Source organism: Capra hircus, chromosome 11 (assembly GCF_001704415.2).
Source record: "Capra hircus breed San Clemente chromosome 11, ASM170441v1, whole genome shotgun sequence".
NCBI classification, from domain to species: Eukaryota; Metazoa; Chordata; class Mammalia; order Artiodactyla; family Bovidae; genus Capra; species Capra hircus.
Window position 1 is genome coordinate 95,149,136 of NC_030818.1, and position 21,023 is coordinate 95,170,158.

At 39.8% G+C, this 21,023-nt stretch overlaps 1 protein-coding gene across 2 annotated transcripts in view; it reads right to left on the reverse strand.

The window, feature by feature from the left end:
- NR6A1 (nuclear receptor subfamily 6 group A member 1) overlaps positions 1-21,023 on the reverse strand; it is a 220,235-nt gene that overhangs the window by 77,816 nt on the left and 121,396 nt on the right. The gene's annotated exons all lie outside the window — the stretch shown is intronic.

A 21,023-nucleotide genomic window follows, 5' to 3' on the forward strand; every position in this document is an offset into this window, starting at 1 on the left:
AAAAGATCATTCTCCCTTCTTTTGTCCAGAAGTAGAGACAAAGAATTAAGCATTCTGAGCAGGTCAACAATGAGCAATTCCTGTTCCTGCCAAGCTAGATGTGAGTGAGTCAAAACAAATGAGTCAAAGTTCTGTCCTTGAGAAGCTCAAGCCAGTGGAAGAGGAAGATACATATATCTTAAAAGAGGGGCAAAATATAAGGTATGCTCAGAAGAGATGTACTTGTTTTTAGCTGGGGTGGGAGCGGCTTATCACTGTGTTCTTAGTGCCCAGTATATATCTGATTATTTGATGAGCTGAACAGAAGATTTGGAAGGGCTTCCTGAAGAGAGTAATAACTGAGTTGTGTACCTGCATTGTTCAGGTAATAGTATCACGGAGACTTTTGCTTTTTCATAGATTTTCAAATAAATCTAAACAAGGGATTAAAACCAGATGTCAGGTAAAGAGAAAGAACTTCCATTTGGTGAACTGGATCACTTCTCTCTTCTGTCCCCAACTCTCAAGAGTCCATCCTGATTCCAGGGAGTGGACCTTAATTTGGAGCAAAAGTAGTGAATTATGCAGAGCCTTCATTGACTTCAACACAGAAACAGCTGTAAGAGGACAAACCAGTATAGAAAGCTGAGAAAGGATCACCCCCCAGGCCCACAGAGAGACCAAAGACTTCAGGAAATGCTTTCCTGGGATCCGCCAAGCATCTTCTCTTGGTGCTTGGACCAAACACTAGCATCTTTGCAGGACTCAAGTGGCACTCTAGCCAAAAAGAACAGTATCAGGGCTATGGATAGTGGGAGTCATATCTGAACACTTGCATTAGTGAACTCTTCTGAGTTATTTAACTGGGTTAGCAGACAGATCTGTTTCAAATCACATCAATGTAAGAATTTGCCTGCCAAGAAATATCCTTAGAAATTACCCAATTCCATTTCTTTACCCTATAAAAAAAAGCAAGTTTCTCCATGTATCCCATCAGTGTTAATGCAAACTAGTTTAGGTGATTTTTTTCACATCTTCCATCACACACTCATATAAATTTGTACATTTTGCCAAATTACTTTTGGCATTATTTATCAAAACTAAGTCTATTCTTTAAAAGGCACGTATCATTTTTAAAACTCTTTGTGACCCCATGGACTTGCTGCCCACCAAGCTCCTCTGACCATGGAATTTTCCAGGTAAGAACACTGGAGTGGGTATCCTGCTGACTCAGGGATCGAATCTGCATCTCTTGTGCCTCCTGCACTGGCAGGCAGACTCTATCGCTGTGCCACCTGGGAAGCCCTATTTCTTTTTTTTATAGCAATTTCAATTCTAGAAAAGTATCCTACAGATATACTTGTTCAAGGATGAGAAAACATTCACTGTAGTACTGTACATAATAAATAAATAAGAAAAGAAATTTTATAACCTAATAAAGCCACTAGATATATGTAGCTATTACCAAATATGAGGTAAGTCTTCATAGTATTGGCATGTAAAAAAGTTTGCAACTTACTGTTAATGAAAAGAGATCAGTTTGATCTTTTATGAAAACTTAAATATATTTAAAAATACATAAAAGTTACAAATGGACTTCTGCCTCTGGCCAAGATGGAATGATGGGAACTAGTTTGGCCTCCTGACTAGACAAGACGGAACTGGACAAAGTATATAAAATAATGGTTTTCCTCTACTGATCTGAGATAACAAAGAATAGTGATTCCTAAGGGGAAACAAGGAAACTCCTGTGAACATCCCACATAACTGCCTGATGGGTTTCAAGAGTGAGCATCGTGAGAGCTCACACTGAGTCCAGCAATCTGTGGCTGGGAGTCCAGGAGGCGAGGTGGCTGGAATTACCAGGGCAGAGGGCTGGAAGAGAGAGCACTACATGGAGAGAGCATGACTGAGATCTGCAGAGAGTTCTCCCAAGTCTTCAGCTGAGGACAGATGATCACACATGTGTGAACAAACTACCCAAAGCTAGGGAAAGAACCACCCAAAAGGCATAGGGGAAATTATTTTCAGGGCTCACAAAAGCCAGGAATAGTTATTGTTTTCACCAGCCAGAGTAGAAAATGCTTTAAATTACTGAATTTATTTCCTGAAGATCCTGATTAGTATTTATATATCATTGACAACTGGCCTTCAAGTATCCCCCTAAAAGCACTGACTGTCTTCTCAGGTTAGCTGCTGCTATATTCAATTCATACAGGATAGAATCTAAGAGAGGTTGTGATCATTGCTTTGGGTAATGAGATATCAATTATAAAGTTAAGAGGAGCCAAAGAGGTAAGTCCAATAACTGGAGAGAGCAGATCTTACAAAAAAACTTTGCCTCAAAACCCTGACTTTGACAAAATTCACGAACACAAACAGAAGTCCCCTCTGTAAATTTGGTTTAGTACAAAAATGACCGTAAAGGTAACAATATCATAACCCCTCTTAAATGAACTTAAATTTCATACTGAAATTCTCCCTTTTTTCTTGGATGTTTTTCAAGCCTCTACAACTCTGCCCAAAGCTGGCCTGCCCTATTCACCATGTCTTCTTTGCGAGAGACACCCAAATGCATTAACACAATCCTTCTGAGCATATTCCTGGAAAACCACTCTGTACAATAATAACTTGTCCTTTTGGTATTACTGAAACAATTATGAATTTGAAATGTGAGATTGCCCTTTTAATGGTGTTTTCTCAGTTTTGGTGAAGTTTATTTTGCATGGAAATAATATACCTGAATTCCACTGAACATCTCTCTTGGGTCAAGTTATCTCAAAATTGGGAAACTTAGATGCTTTATCATGTAACATTGAAAACTCTCAAGATAAATGCAGCATAAAAAGAATCTTCTGAACTTCTAGGCTAAGACACTGCAATGCCGTTATTTTAATGGCTAAAAAGAGAAGTTAAAAAGAAAATGGGTAGGGTACTTTTTACAGTAAAGGATTCATTATAAGAGTCCCAGTAATCTAAAAGTCAACACCCAGCAGGATAGGCCCCACAGAAGCTGCTGGTGGCAGGCATGTAGCTGGGGTTCTGGAATGAGAGCCACGGACAGAATCAGAGATGAAAGCCTGGTCTATGAAAGGCTCACTCAGCTCCCTTAAAACTCTGAATGTGTATCTGGAGAAGTCTACAAAGGCAAGGCACTGGAAACTATGAAAGGCTATCAGGCTAGCAGCAACAGAGCTTTTATTCCAGCTTCAGGAGAGCTCTATTTCATTAAATTCTAGTTATCCCAACCATCTGCCAACCCTCTCTGTCCTCTCAGAAAACACCTAAGAAACATTTGTGAGGCATATTGAGTTTCTTCTCTTTTTGTTTATTTCAGGAGGATGTAAAAATTTCCACGCAGATACTGAACCATAAATCTTTTTTAAGGAGATAAACAACAGACGAACGATACAGGTTAAGAGTCAGATGTTCTTAGAACTTGGGTAACTAAAAAGAACCGTAGCTAGAATAACTGGAGCCAGAAAATTCTCTGCAACTTGTTGCTTATATAATCTGTTTCTTCACCCATAAAATGGGGATAATTATATCTACTGTTCTAACTCACAAGTGCTCCGAGGAACCAACCAGAATGTGTGTGGAAACATTTTATAAACAGAAGTGTCAAACAGTTATTATTTTTAGTAAAAATAACATGTACTTTATAAAAAGATAGTTAAGAAAGGACAAACACAACTGGAGCAGAGCACCACTCCAGTACTCTTGCCTGGAGAATCCCATGGACGGAGGAGCCTGGTAGGCTGCAGTCCATGGGGTCGCGAAGTCGGACACGACTGAGTGACTTCACTTTCACTTTCACGCACTGGAGAAGGAAATGGCAACCCACTCCAGTGTTCTTGCCTGGAGAATCCCAGGGACGGGGGAGCCTGGTGGCCTGCTGTCTATGCGGTCGCACAGAGTTGGACACGACTGAAGTGACTTAGCAGCAGCAGCAGAGAGGAGAAGGAAGGGCAGCCTGGTCCCAAGTCTATAATCCCAAAGTAATCATTACCAAAAGGGCATACATAGTGATTTTGTTTTTATGATCTTTCTGAATTAAAACTTCACTATTTTTCCTTTGGCAGTAAAATGGGTTGACAGCTCATGAAACAAGAATTTCATGAGATATATAAGAACTAATCACATATATAAAGTAAACTAGAATATTATTAAAATAAAAAGTGAGAATATTTTTTTTTTACTGTTGAGGGAAGGGAAAGTCTAAGCATAACATGAAACCCAGACATCATTAAGAAAAAGATGATTGTATTTACATTTATATAAATGTCTAACTTCTGAAAGGCAAAGCCACCCAAACACACACACATACACATTTATAAATATGAAGAAATCCTACAAATAAGGATTAAGAAAAAGGTAAGCAAACCTTCCAATGGGAAACTAATATGATGAAACAAAGATGTCCTAAAATGACTACAGTGTCAATAAATACTGAAAAGGTCACTAACAATAACTCAAGTTAAAACAACTATTATATACTACTTCTTATCCATCAAATTGGCAAAAAAATTTTAACTGCTGAGAATATTTCACTGGAAAAGGCTTGAGAAAATGAGTATGCTTATACATGTTGATAGTTGATACACAGCTTGAATATAGCTTACAGTATCTATTAACACTTAAACTTTGCACACTCTTTGATCCAAAGACCCTTACTACTCTATCTTACAGAAATACTTATGTTCACAAAGATGTATGTATATGGATGATCAATGGAAAGTTACAATTTTTAAAAGCTGGAAGAAACTCAAATATTTTTCAATATAAAAAAAGCCAAGAAACAGGGAAGTAATTAAGGAGATAAGAAACCTGACTATTTTAGGCCTTACTTGGTCATTTTGCAAGATTCATTCTGGATTTTAGACAGGCTGTCATTAGTGGGCTACCCCTCCCGGACTAAACCAACAGCTAAAAGTCAAGTGGTTGATCAAAATCTGCTCAACCAGACAGCTGCTTCCAGAGCGCAGGGGCCCTAGGCTCTAGGTCAAGGCTCAGACTAAGAAAGGATAATAAACAATCCATCACATCACATCAGGAATGATGTCTTCCCAAGAGCTCAGCAGGGTCTGACTGATTATTTGAGAAATAGGGCTGATCCTGAACTTGCATGACCCTGAGAGTGACTGCTGTCTTAAATTTTGTATTATAGGTATCTCATTTGCTTCAGTCTAGTCCTGCTGTTGAAAATAACAATTCACTTGTTAAGTGACAAGGATCAAGATATATGAGCCGATACTTTTTATTCTCATCCAAATGTTGTGAAATGAGGTGCTTAGTTTTAAAAAACGTAAGTGGGTTTCTCAGAAGGCTCCCTTCCCTCCTTACAGTTCTTTAAAAAGAAAATTCTCAGAAATATCATAACCTGTAGTTGTCACCATCCTACTGGGGGGGCATCATTTGAGGTAGAGACCTATTCCAAGGAGGGAAGTCAGTCTCTCATTAAATCATACAAAGCAATATCTATACTCTATCTGATCTCCTCTATTATAAAGACACCACAGGTGAAAAGGCTGCCTAGGAACTTCCTGTCACAGCTGGGGTGCCTATTTTAGACAGTTGCTACATACGGCACCACCCTTATTGTCCTAGGAAATCAGGTCTGCAGGAGGACCACACATCACAGAAATGTTTTTCAGCAGGCTACTCAAATGTCAAGTATTTGTTTCAGGAGAAAATACAGATATACAATAATACTAAAGAAATATTAGGCACACTGTTTTACTAACTGTATTAATAAAATATCAAGAGAAATTATCCTAGCTTTGACAACTAGTCTTAAGGATTTCAGATTAGCCATTATATTACTTAAGAGAGATGTACCATGGCTGCAACTGGTACATTCTGCTTCGTGTTTGTGATAAATATTTTCATTCTTTTATGTTGTCTTTTACACAGCCAATTTTAGCAGCTATAATTACAATCCCAAGTGTTGGACATCTAGGTTTTATTCTTTTGCTACTACAGATGTTTGGGCTTCCCTGCATTGTAATGCAGGAGACCTGGGTTTGATCCCTGGATGGGGAAGACCCCCTGGAGAAGGGTATGGCAACCCACTCCGGTATTCTTGCCTGGAGAATTCCAGGGACAGAGGAACTTGGCAGACTATATAGTACATAGGCTCACAAAGAGTCAGACATTGAATGAGTGACTTACACTCAACTATAGATGCTACAATGAATGTCCCTGTACTTGCATATTTTCCAGTGATTGATGAATTATTTTCATAGCGGAAAGTCTTAGGATTAGTCCATGAAATTGGAGACTAGACAGCTTGATGACTCTGGCTCTATATAGCCTTGTCAGCTCCTCTAGTGGTCAGACCTATCTAAACTGCTCTGGGTAGCCTACAGTCCACCAGCAGAGGGCAGCATCTCCTAGAATAACAGGGCCAAGAGATAAAGACACCAGCATGGAGAGTGGAGAGGAAAAGGACAGTCAGAAGACAACAGCAAAATCTGTAAGAAAATGCTATTCATGGTTCCCAATGTCTGAAAGATGTAAGATGTGGCCTGGCTCCTGCAAGACAACTATCCAAAACTCTGTGTCCTCGATTTCTTTATTGGCACCAGGATGGAAAACTTACCTCCCCTTAAACAGGTGTATATAGCTCTATACTGGCCACAGAGACCATGGCAACTTGGATCCTGCCAGTAACAGAGATGACAAGAGCCTTATCTTTGGAGAGACTAAAAAAGGATAGTATTAGGCTGTTGGTCTCACTTTGGTGATTTTCACTGAAGGAAAGAATGGAAATGACAAGCACAAGTATCTATCCCAGCTGTCCAAGTTCTTACGTCCTTTTCTTGGCTTCACTTTAAAGTGAGTTAGGGGCAAGGCAAGGATAGTGTAGGCAGCAATGAGGTGAAAGGTCACCAGCAGGCGAGAGCAGTTAGCAAACAGGCCTAAGAAAGTGGAAATAGCTATGGCTAAAATGTCTTAAGTGTTCATTTTAAAACATCAAACAAGTAAGCCAACCTAAGTTAACCTGAATTACAGTTTGGGTTACTCCAATACTGTACCTCTTGAGAGCCCAGATAAATGCCAAATCCTGACCTATCAAAAGGCTAGAAACTAAAATTTACCAGCTATTCCACACTGCCCTTCCCTGATACGTTAACTTCTCTCTAAAACATTTATATGATTGATGACATATAACCACATTACAAAGAAAATAATGCACCATTGAAATGGTTAGGGAAAATAGGCTCTCTTATATGCTTATTTAAACGGTGAAGAAGTTGGAGGGGGTTATTTACCATCTTCAGTGGAGAGATATTTAACAGTACCAAAATTGAAATGTACAAAGCCTGTCATTTGGAAATTTCACTTCCAGGACCTAAGGCCACAAAAGTAATACCATCAGAAAGCAATGTGTTATATACAAGGATATTTGCTATAGCTCTATTCATAATAGGGGGCTTCCTAGGTGGCTTTAGCAGTAAAGAATCTGCCTGACAATGCAGGAGACATGGGTTCGATCCCTGGGTCAGGAAGATCCCCTGGAGAAGAAAATGGCAACCTACTCCAGTATTCTCACCTGGGAAATCTCATGGACAAGGAGCCTGGTGGGCTACAGTCCATGGGGTCACAAGAAGTTGGACATGACCGAGCAAATAAGCAGCAACAATTTATAATAGAGGGGGAAAAAAGCAACCAAATGTCTACTAATGAAAGATGAATTAAACAAATCCTGGCATATCTATTCATACAATCATAAAAATAATGATAGATCTATAAATCCTACCACGGAATAATCTGTAAGACAAATTAAGTGAAATAAAACAAGCTACAGAATAAGATAATTTTTGTTTTAAAAAAACTGCATGTTTTGCAAAGTCTCAAAGAACATATACCGGAATACCCAAGCTCAAATTCTGGCTCTGCCACTTATTAGAAGAGTGACTTAACATTTAGTCCTTAAACTTCAGTTTCCTCCTTCATAAAATAAAGAAAAACAGTATCAACTTCTATGGATTATTTCATATACATACTATATGAAATAACTGAATTGAATTGAATATATCAGGTAGCACAATGCCTGGCATACAGTAAATGCTCAAAACACTCAGATGCTAACAATTATTATTACTACCATCACCACCCCCTGGAAAGTGTAATTATGGATTCATACCTTCCTAAATAAAAAATTTTTCAGAACAAGCATGTATTACTTTTATAATTAAAAGATACATCTTTATACTCAAGAGAAAAGAAAACACATGTCCATAAAAAGACTTGTATGTGAATGTTTGGAGCAGCATTAATCATAATAAAAATCTGGAAATAATCCAAATGTCCATCAACTACTGAATGGATAAACAAAATGTATGTATGGTAGATCTGTATCATGGAGTGTTATTCAGAAACAGAACTATACTATGACATGAACAAACTTCCAAACCATCATGCTAAGTGAAAGAAGTAAGACATGGAGAACACACAGTGTATGACTCCATTTAGATGAAATGTCCAAAAGGGCAAAATCTAGACAGAAAGATTACAGGGATCACCTGGATCAGGAGTTGGGAATAGTATTAACAGTTAAGGGACACAAGAGACTTTATTGGGATGATGATGAAAATATTCTAAAAATGACTTAAAGTGAAAGTGAAAGTTAAGTCACTCAGTCGTGTCCGACTCTTTCTGACCCCATGGACTGTAGCCTACCAGGCTCCTCTGTCCATGGGATTTTCGAGGCAATAGTACTGGAGTGGATTGCCATTTCCTTCTGCAGGGGATCTTCCCAACCCAGGGATCAAACCTGGGTCTCCCTCATTGTAGACAGATGCTTAACCGTCTGAGCCACCAGGGAAGTCTTAAAATGACTTAAGGTAATGGTAAACTTCCCTGGAGAAGGGAATGGCAACCCACTCCAGTATTCCTGCCTGAAGAATTCCATGGACAGAGGGACCTGGTGGGCTACAACCCATGGAGTCACAAAGAGTCAGACACAACTGAGTGACTAACACAACTACACGACAAGAATGATAAATTTACTAAACATCACTATTTTACACAGTAAAATGTGCCTAAATGTAGTTTAAAAAAAAAAGTTGGAAAAAAGTATCCTTATAAACCATGCATTAGTCTATGCTCATACAAAGCTTTGCCCCTTGGAAAAAGATTTTCATATGCATTATTCTATTTGACCCTCATAGGCAAGAGTAAGGATCATGCCCTTTGAAGAGAAAAGGAAAATAATGCTCACAAAAGTAACATAACTAGCCTACAGCCACTGTTAGCAAGGAAAGCTACTGGAGCCCAGCTACTGAATGTAACTAAATCAATAAACACGGTAGCAGACATGTGCCAAGACTGCAAGGTCCAGGTATCAGCACCAAACAGTTATCACACCTTAGGTGAATACTGAAGGACAGGGGTTTTTAATTTTTTTAAAAACTTTTTGAGTAAGTGTATATTTAAATTTACAAAATCTTATATAAAAGGTGCTTTTCCTCCCTTATACACTCCACCAAAATTGAGATCATTACAGACTAATTCCCAGAAGCAACAAGACATATCCTTTTCTTTAGCTCATAAAATGCTCAGCACACAATTGGTTCAACATGATTTTAACAACGATGAAAAATAATTATAAATTTTAAAAGGCTTAAATTGAACATTATTCTATTAATAAATGCATCCTGCACTTCATTTTGTATAGAAAAACCGGAGGCAAATGACAAGAGACAGAATTCAAACCATAAACTACATGGAAGATTCTTTCTCCTCTCCCCCACCTCACTTTTTTTGGACAGATGGTTACTTCTCATTTTGCTTAAAAGTACAAAAGGCCTCCTGCATCTGCAGTCTCCATCGACCTTCCAAGCATCAGGCAAACAACTAAGAAAACAATGAAGGCCTAGTACAACCAACCAAAAATCTCCCTATAGCTTTCTTTTACTGACTAGGTCCAGAGAACTGCAATAGTCTAAGGTAGGAAGTTAGGCATGAGCAACAGGCGTGGCAGAGCCGAAAAGGATGCAAGCTGATCTCTAAACCCCATACCAGAAATGCCCCAGAGAGCTCACAGATATGCTACAAAAATAGGCACAGAAACTTTTCCAACTCCGCACATGTGCCCTAGGCACAGAGTGGATACAAACTAACCACAGGAGCTTCTCCAAATCTTTCACATGTCTTCAAATAACCTTAGGCAGCTATGAGCCAATTAAGGGTTTGTGAATATTCTATACACACACACACTGATTATAACAGATTAATTATGGGAAAGACATGCACAATAGAACCTGTTGTTATGTAACTTGCAACCGTCAATCGGCCTTAAGCATACACCTATTTGCATTCCCTTTTCACACTGGCATTGTTGCTCAGTCTCTCAGTCCTGTCCAACTCCTTGCAATCCCATGGGCTACCAGGCTTTCCTGTTCTTCACTGTCTCCTGGATTTTACTCAAGAAAGGCAATGCCAAAGAATGCTCAAACTACTGCACAACTGCACTCATCTCACACGCTAGTAAAGTAATGATCAAAATTCTCCAAGCCAGGCTTTAGCAATATGTGAACCGTGAACTTCCACATGCTCAAGATGGTTTTAGAAAAGGCAGAGGAACCAGAGATCAAATGGCCAGCATCCGCTGGATCATCAAAAAAGCAAGAGTGTTCCAGAAAAACATCTATTTCTGCTTTATTGACTATGCCAAAGCCTTTGACTGTGTGGATCACAATAAACTGTGGAAAATTCTGAAAGAGATGGGAATATCAGACCACCTGACCTGCCTCTTGAGAAACCTGTATGCAGGTCAGGAAGCAACAGTTAGAACTGGACATGGAACAACAGACTGGTTCCAAATAGGAAAAGGAGTACGTCAAGACTGGATATTGCCACCCTGCTTATTTAACTTCTATGCAGAGTACATCATGAGAAACGCTGGGCTGGAGGAAGCACAAACTGGCATCAAGATTGCCGGGAGAAATATCAATAACCTCAGATATGCAGATGACACCAGCCTTATGGCAGAAAGTGAAGAGGAACTAAAGAGTCTCTTGATGAAAGTGAAAGAGGAGGGTGAAAAGTTGGCTTAAAGCTCAACATTCAGAAAACTAGGATCATGGTATCCAGTCCCATCACTTCATGGCGAATAGATGGGGAAACAGTGGAAACAGTGTCAGACTTTATTTTGGGGGGCTGCAAAATCACTGCACATGGTGATTACAGCTATGAAATTAAAAGACATTTACTCCTTGGAAGGAAAGTTATGACCAACCTAGACAGCATATTCAAAAGCAGAGACATTACTTTGCCAACAAAGGTCTGTCTCGTCAAGGCTATGGTTTTTCCAGTAGTCATGTATGGATGTGAGAATTGGACTATATAGAAAGCTTAGCTCTGAAGAATTGATGCTTTTGAACTGTGGTGTTGGAGAAGACTCTTGAGAGTCCCTTGGACTGCAAGGAGATCCAACCATTCCATCCTAAAGGAGATCAGTCCTGGGTGTTCATTGGAAGGACTAATGTTTAAGCTGAAACTCCAATATTTTGGCCATCTGATGTGAAGAGCTGACTCATTTGAAAAGACCCTGATGTTGGGAAAGACTGAAGGCAGGAGGAGAATTGGACGATAGAGGATGAATTGGTTAGATAGCATCAGTGACTCAACGGACATGAGTTTGGGCAAATTCCAGGAGTTGGTGATGGACAGGGAGGCCTGGCATGCTGCAGTTCATGGGGTCACAAAGAGTTGGACACGACTGAGCAACTGAACTGAACTGAACATGTCCATTGAATCAATGATGCCATCCAACCATCTCATCCTCTGTTGCCCCCTTCTCCTCCTGTCTTCAATCTTTTCCAGCATCAGGGTCTTTTACAGTGAGTCAGCTCTTTGCTTCAGGTGGCCAAAATACTGGAGCTTCAGCATCAGTCCTTCCAATGAATAGGACGGACTTCCTTTAGAACTGACTGGTTTGATCTCCTTGCCATCCAAGGAATTCTGAAGAGTCTTCTCCAGCATCACAATTAAAAGCATCAGTTGCTTGGTGCTCAGCCTTCTTTATGGTCCACCTCTCATTCGTATATGGCTACTGGAAAAACCATAGCTTTGACTATACAAACCTTTGTTGGCAAAGTGATGTCTTTGCTTTTTAATACACCGTCTAGGTTTGTTATAGCTTTTCTTCCAAAGAGCAGGCGTCTTTTAATTTCATGGCTGCAGTCATAGTCCACAACAATTTTGGAGCCCAAGAAAATAAAGGGTCACTTTCCACTTTTTCCCCATCTATTTGGTAAAGAATCCGCCTGGAATGCAGGAGACACCGGTTTGATTCCTGGGTCAGGAAGATCCCCTGGAGAAGGGAAAGGCTACCCACTTCAGTATTCTGGCCTGGAGAATTCCATAGACCGTGTAGGCCATGGGGTGGCAAAGAGTCAGACATGACTGAATGATTTTCACTTTCACTCACCATGAAGTGACAGGACTGGATGGCATGATCTTAGCTTTTTAAATGTTGTGTTTTAAGCCAGCTTTTTCATTCTCCTCTTTCACCTTCATCAAGAGGCTCTCTGCTTTCTGTCATAAGGGTGGTGTCATCTGCATATCTGAGGTTATTGATACTTCTCCCAGTTATCTTGATTCCAGCTTGTGATTTATCCAGCTTGGCATTTTGCATAATGGTGGCAGGTACAAGTCTAATTTTGCACAGGGCAGAACTAAGAGAAGGTGACAGGGAGTATAAAAAGGGAAGCCAGGAGGGATCGTTGCCACTCCTTCAGGGTCAGCCCACTCCCACATCTTGGGAGCATACTATCCTCTGTTTAATAAAAGACCTGTTTTGCTTGAGCTGTAACTAAGCTGTAAGCAGTCTGTTGTTTCCAATCCTTGCTACAATAAGATAGGAGCCAAGAAATCCTGTCAGCTAGAGTCGTAACCAGCCCACTGTTCCAAATTTTTGTTATGATGCGACAAGAACCAAGGGAGAGAAATAAACTGAACAGTAGGAAATAATTGGTTCCATGTAAAAAATCCTGTGTCTGTACATTAAACAGGGTTGATAATGTGATTGATTTTGCTCACTCCCATTTTAAAGATAGAAAAGTAACCTTGGGCAGGCAAAATGTCAAAGTTTCTTTAGCATTTTCTGTTGATCACAACTAAAAAGAACAAGACTCCTTGAACCATTAACTAAAACACCTTGCACTAAACCTTGGCAGCTGTGATACTTTTACCTAATCAGTCTCTGAAAAGAAACACCCAGAGGCAACTGGTAAACTAGAAACAATATCATATCAGCAAATTATAAATCCAGGACCATTTAATATATTTGGGATTTAGTTTTGTCTTTACACCTGACATTATATTCTTTAGGATTTGGGAATCTAAAAGAAGGTAAAGCTTTCCAGAGAAAAAGCCACAAACAGGGTGTCTGAATTATGGGCAGACCACAGAAAGCACTAGAAAACTTGACAAGGGGACAAAAACTGAGCTCAACTCTGGCTCCTGAGGCTTTCTCATGGAGACATAGGTTTGGAACAAGCAAGACACAATGTAACTGCCAAGTCGCTTCAGTCATGTCCGACTCTGTGCAACCCCATAGACGGCAGCCCACCAGGCTCCCCCATCCCTGGGATTCTCTAGGCAAGAATACTGGAGTGGGTTGCCATTTCCTTCTCCAAAGACACAATGTAAAAATGAGCTCAATTTTTACATGATTTTATTACGCACAGAGAAACAAACCTTGGAAAATAGTTCATAAATCCATGGTTGTTGGGATGCCCCAGAAGACTCACACTGTAATATAACCACAGAATCTTAACAAGGGGGCTATGAGCCCAACACCAGACAGCATACTTCTAAAAGTCCAAAAATAGAATTCCTTTGCAACATGCCAAATAAGAGGTCTGTCTCTACAGGTTATGATAGGATTCTCTTTGCCCCTGTTAGCAGCCAGCCCTCTTCAGACTGTCAGGCTGGGACATGGGGCCCTTTGCTGCAGTGCTACGATGCTTACAGCCAGACCTACCTCCCCTCAAGCAACAAAATAAAAATAAACTGTATGGCTCTAAAAATACCTGCATGCCTACACAGTTGGGACAAATTCTGGACCCAAATGATACGGAGACAAAAATCCAACTGCCACTTTTACAGAGCCTGGAGCAAAAACAGGGTGTGAGGAGCAAAAGGAGGATACTGAGCATGTCCCCTGTGCACACCACCACCAAAGGGGTGGGCAAAATACCCAAGCAACCCCTCAGGCCTGAGCCCTGGACACAGCCCTGCCCTCACTCCATAAAGGAGCAAGCTTCCCTTCTCTTCAGGAAGTGGAGCAAGGGAACCTGTTGCTTTTCTTGCTGCCCCCTGCTACAGCAGGACCCCAATTAAGCCCTGCCTAAATTTCTAATCTGGCCTCTAGTCAATTTCTATTGATCGGGGCTGGTCAAGAACCCTGCATGGTAAGAAACAGCATGGTAAGAAAAAAATTATCAAACTGAAGTGACTTGAAGACAGTTAAAAATATGATGGCAGAGTATTAAGACTTGATTTTTGGTCAGTTCTGAGGTGTCAGAGGATTTCAGAGTGGGAATGGGAACAGGGATGGGGGTGGGAGATGGCAAGTCAAGAGTCAGGAATGAAAGGTGAATCCCTTCACATGGCCAAGAGCAATAATCTATATCATGAGTCCGAATACTTAGCATCATAACACTCTGCCTTAATTTCCCCTTCCCACTGAGTAGTAAGTAAAGAAATCCCAATTTAATTTTTTTAGTCTTACTCCAGCTATTCTATCCAATCAGTCCATTCTGAAGGAGATCAACCCTGGGATTTCTTTGGAAGAAATGATGCTAAAGCTGAAACTCCAGTACTTTGGCCACCTCATGCAAAGAGCTGACTCACTGGAAAAGACTCTGATGCTGGGAGGGATTGGGGGCAGGAGGAGAAGGGGACAACAGAGGATGAGATGGCTGGATGGCATCACGGACTCGACGGACGTGAGTCTGAGTGAACTCTGGGAGTTGGTGATGGACAGGGAGGCCTGGCGTGCTGCGATTCATGGGGTCGCAAAGAGTCGGACACGACTGAGCAACTGAACTGAACTGAACAGCTATACTATGGGATCTTGAGGTATAACCATTTATCTCTGCTCAAACCAGAAATCTGAAGAACAGATGTCTAGCTCCCCTCTGAGGCCTGTTGGGTAGACAGCTTCAGGCCAGCCACACCCCCCTACACACCCTCCCACTCTGTGCTTTTTCTTCTCCCCTTACTGGTCATGACTTTGTGCCTGGCATCTGGCACAGCACTGACTGTTGTAAGTGTATCACCTTACGAAAATCTCAAAAGAAGTCTGGAAGTACACTTATTATCCTTATTTTAGAAATAAAAACATTGAGTCTCAGAGAGGTTAGGTAAATTGCCCAAGGTCAAACAGCTCATAAAGAACAAAGCTAGAAAACAAACCCAGGAATGTCAGTACTAAAAACACAAGCTCTTAATGACACTGCCATAGAAGTGGCAGCAACTAGCAACAGACTTCAAAGGTGTGGTGATTCACAGCGGAAAAGCTGATCTACTTGTGCAGATGTCCTTGCAGGCAAATATGGAAATTCTATGTTTCTAGAGGGTTGTGGCAGTTTCCTCATACATGGTGGCAGCAGTGGGATCATGGATACAGGTAATCTAGGCTAGTAAATCTGTCCTCAACAGATGAGAATATTACCGTCTGCCTCTCTCCAGGGTGGCTTTCTAATACTAAGCTGCATTTTGATTAAGACTCCTTTTCTATTTCATTTTCTCTCCGAATAGGTAATACACTTCATATTTGGTATCTTCTCTTCCAAATCCCTGTTGGCATCATGTCCCTGCCTAGCCTAGAGATGTGCAGGGACAACATGCTGGGTGGGAGTTATCCTAGGACACCGACTACCTACATAAGACCATGAGGCCATTTCCCAAAAGCCAAAATCAAGAAAGTAGGTCCCCTGACACAACAGTTTCTCCAAAGAACATGAAACAACTCTTTGAGATATCAAATACTGTTCAGTCAAACCTTGAGATTTGAGCTTTGCTATTGGCTGTGTCTCTGCAGCTTGCGCAATGCCCTGGGTTTTGCTCCAGATCCGTCACATTGCATTAGTGCCCTTCCTCCTCACTGCTTACAGAAATAACAATCTTGAACATGGCAGCACAATCCATTTGTCCTGCTCTAATTACTTTTTGACATTACTCTTTTTGCTGCTAAGGTTGTTCCTTCCTCTTTCTTTCTTCTTTTCTGCCTGAGGGCATCATCAGAATCATCTGAAAGGAAGATCTTTAGGTTTCACCAATATATATTTTGTTAACTTTTTATCAGAAAATGGTTCCAAGGAGGAGTACAACAGTTTCAAGAAGAAAAGCCACCAGGCTCTCAAAAGCATTTCCAGAATTTTCCAGCTGGCACAGAGAGATGGCCAAAAGGAAATGTTCAGATTTGAAGTTAAAGGATCTGGACAAACTGTAGCTCTGCCACTCACTAACTATGTGACACCGTGGGCAAGTCCCCAAATCTGTCTCAGTCTCAGAACTCTATTCAGACAAGTTGGGTTGTATCTGATAATCTAATAAGAGCTTCTATGGAGATCAACTGAGACAGGTATGTGAAAGTACTGTAGAAAGCACTACAGCTGTGTTAATATTAAGGGACAGAAAGTAATGATCAATGTTGATAGCAATCTCTGAGTCTTGTGTTTTTCATTACACTTAGCGTGATGGTTAATTTTATATGTCAGCTTGGCTGGGCCATCAGATCAAACATTTGATCAAATATTACTCTGTGTATTTCCATGATGGATGGAATGAAATTTTTTGAATTAGCATTTAAATTTGTTAAGTTTTAATTTTGACTTTGAGTATAATAGATTGCCCTTAATAATGTGGTTGGGCCTCATCAAATGAGTTGAAGGCCTGAAGAGAACATAAAGACCAGCCTCCACTGAGCAAGACAGAAATCTCCAGAAGAGACTGTCTTTGGACTTGACTAGTACATTGGCTCTAGTGGGTCTCTAGCCTGCCAGCCTTTGGACTGGAATTGTACCATTGACTTTCCTGGGTCTCCAACCTACTGGCCCACTCTGCCGATTCTGCACTTGTAAGCTTCCGTAATTATGAGAGCCAAATCCTTACAATACATCTTTAGTTATCTACATGCACATACACACAAACATACACACCCCATATTGCTTCAGTTGCTCTGGAGAATCCTGACTAATACTGACTAACCTGAGCACGTGTGCACGCTCAGTCATGTCCAACTCTGTGTAACCCCAGGGACTATAGCTTGCCAGGCTCCTCTATCCATGGAAGCTCCCAGGCAAGAATACCAGAGTGGGTTGCCATTTCCTACTCCAGGAATACACACCTAGGACCTAGTTTTGTTTAGGATTCACAAGAACCATCCTGGATACATTAAACCCAAGGTTTATCTCCAGAGCTCTTTTTGCTTCAAGATGACAGATCCTGATCTATAAATTCATGTGCTCTCAAAGTCACTTTTAAGCCAGCTGCCTGGAACTTAAAAGGCTTCCCTCAATAATAAAATGAAGTTTAAAGACAAAGGATTGACATGCTATCCTTATAGGAGAGATTAACACAGGGATTAATATGTTTGTTGGGTTAGTACAAGATTCAGTGTTGTTCTATCTAGAAAATACTTTTGGAAGAAAAGAATACAATGTTTATTAAATACTTCTCATGTATTAAGTAAGCACTACACTGGGTAAGCACTATATGTTTCACATATATTGTTATATTCAACCTTAATACCTATAATACAAAGACATTTCCCATTTCTGCAAATGAAAAAAAATTGAGCTCTGAGAGAAGAGTTTGGACATAGGTCAAACACAATTATAATGTGGTAGACCTGGAATTAGACTGACTCCCCATCCACCCATTTCAGACTACAGGACAGACATACTGAATAGTCTCTATCCTAATATGGTAAAAAAAAAAAAAAAAGAAAGAAAGAAAGAAAAAGTAGGGGATGATGAACTTTGATAGACTTGTTTCCTTCTCTCCACTCATTCTTAGATGTGGGGTGACAAAAAGCTCAAAAGGTAGAAAACAAGAAGCACTGGGCTAAAGCAGGCTTTGGAAATTTACAGGCTGAGGGATTTTCAGCAGGATGTCAAACCAAGCATTTTCATTATAGCAAAAGATTGGATATAAAGAGCAACGTCTTGGCAGACAAGAAGGTTTTGTTTTTGTTTTGTTTTTTAAAGAAAGCAACAGAAAGTGCAATGGTCCCAGTCAACTAAATGTAGATGGGAGAAAGATGGTTTGTGAAGTGGGGAGAAGCTGTTTGGTCTTTGTTGTTAACCTTAACAAGCCAACACAGCCTCTCTGTGTTGACCGCCTCATGATCAAGTGGTAAGTCAAGCCAAAGAAGTCTCTGTCTCCTGCAGCGCTTCCCTTTTCCCATCTCAAATGGCCTTTCAGGATCCAGCTTTAATTCACATTCTTCCTACCATGAACACATACACTTAACAGGAAAACTAATTTTGCATTTTTTATTGTTGTACAGAGCCTGCCAACCAAGGCCAGGAACTGGCAGAATGGTAAGTAATGGAACAAGAATTGCTTGCTATTAAGCCAAATAAATTTAATTTCAACAACATTAACACAGGCCAAGTAGACCAGCTGCATGAGAAGGTATTTTTTTCTTATAACAAAGTGTGACAGCAGGTTATTTAAATGTAGCTACTGTTGGAATTACATCACTGATAAAATGCTGCAACTCAAGTCATTTCAAAACATATTCCTTCACCGTGACTGTTAAAAATGACTTCAGAATAACTCTGTAGTAAGGTATCATTACCCTACTTTATCAGTGAACAAACTGAGGCTCAGAGTGGCAGGCAAATGCTTAAATGGGCAGAACTAGGATCTAACTCTAAGTTTTGAATGTTTTTTCCTTTCTCAAGGCAATTTCCCAAAGTTATTAAGGTCTGGTTTGTTAGGCCTATCACTTTCCTGAGGTATCCTGCTTCTAAGGACAACGTCAGATCAGCACTAGTTGTAGCATCTTAGACATTCCAATCTAAAGAACAGCAAAGTCATGCCAACCAAGTTCTAAATTATTTAGAATGATTTTCCTAGATAGTGTAGTCATTGGAAAAGGTAAGATTTACCTTCAAAGATACTGATTTTTTCCTCCAAAAGTTAGGGCAATTTTATCTCATTAATCATTTGTTACATTGTAAATCTTTTGTGTACTAAAAGCAAGAGCCTTTTCCTGATGAACATTTGAGATGCTAAAGTAGTAACATACATTTTCTGAATTTTTTCATTTATGTAATCAAAAGAAAAAGTAACAGAACCTGTGAAATGACAGTTCTAAATCAAAATGAGTCTTTATGAACACGTAAGGTATATGTAAATTCTATTCTACGGTACAATACCTACATAACCTCCTCCAATCATATTTTGAATTATTATACCTTTCTGTACTTAGCCCTTCTAGTTTTACCAATCAGCTTCTTCTTAAAACTAGTAGAGGCTACCTGCTGAAAGGGAAAGCAGGATTCTGAGATCAGACAGACCTGGGTTCCAATTCTTGCTCTACTATTTCTATACTTTTGGCAAGTTACTCAATTGCTTGGAGACTCACAGCATTCTTGTACAAAACAGGGATATCATCCCTTACCTTTAATGGTTATTGTAACAACCACTATATTAGGCAAGCTCAGTTCCTGGGATACAGATGGCATTCAATAAATGCTAACAGGTGCTTAATGAATGCAGCTATAAATTATTTTTAAACCCCTATAAGGAGTATGTCTATTGTTCCTTCTATGACCTAGAAAGGGGAAACAAAGATCAGTGATATGACATAAATTAAAAAACTCATTTCCACTTCTAGTATTTCTAGTATTTATTTCTCCCAAATTAAGTTAGAATACTGCTGTAACTGTAAGTGGACATTAAGATGAAATATTTGAACAAAGGGATCTACATTAGTTGATTAAATTAAAAAATTTAAAGATAGTGTACTAAATAGTCTCCAAATTGCTACAAAGCAAATCCATTTTCTACACAGCTTGCATTTCTGCAGCATAGCTTTGAAAGAAATGAAACCACTCTGTAATCCTGTAGATTATGTCTAAAAATAGAATGACAGGCCAGCTGTCAGATGCATACGTTGTAGGGAAAATGGGGCCAAGAATCTCTCCCCTAAAATCACTGCAACTCTTTTTGCACTTGCTCCCATAAAAATTGAAATCTATTCAACTCTAGCAACTGCTACTTTCCTTGTGGACTAGGACAAAGGTTTGGAATTCTGAAGATTTATGGGACCTCTTTCAAAATCTCTCCAAATTTGCAAAATGCTGCTCATAACAGGCTTATAACAGAAGTGTCATGTGTGATCTGGAATTACAGCTTTAACACAAGCTCATTTTTTAAAAAACTTCTGCTTTTTATGAACTCTTCCTGTCACAGTTATTTAACCTAAAAAAATCAATAAAATATAAGATGCAATGATCGGGTTGGGTTCAAGACTCTGCCATTACCTCACTGGATAGCCTGAGGCACAGTAAGCCCTTTGTGGGCTTCAGTTTTGTCATCTGCTTAATGACAAAGTTGTGGGAGATGTGTGTGTAAGTCTATCTTTCAGCTATGATGTTCTAGGGATTTTCTGAGTCTCAACATTTCTGGATAGGATGAACAGAAAACAAATACCCTTTTGCAGCTAACCTGTGTTTTAAGCTGCTTCAGTCCCAATTCCATAAGCAAACCAAGAATTCAGCAACCCTAAAAAGGTGAACAGAAGAAATTTCAGAATCTTTTCTACTGACCGTTAAAGAAGCATTGAGCAAATTATTATGGGAAAGGGTAGGAAGTGTCCTGGTGAGAAGAAAGGAAAGTGCCATCTGAAAAAAGTAGACACATGTCAAGGAAATACATACAGCGTGTGTGCTATGCAGGCCACAAATACATTCATTCTATTATACAACTGACAGTTTTCTATTTGCCAGGGATAGACTGTGAGATAGACAGACATTTAAGAGCCTCACTTTTAACATCTGCTCAAGGCA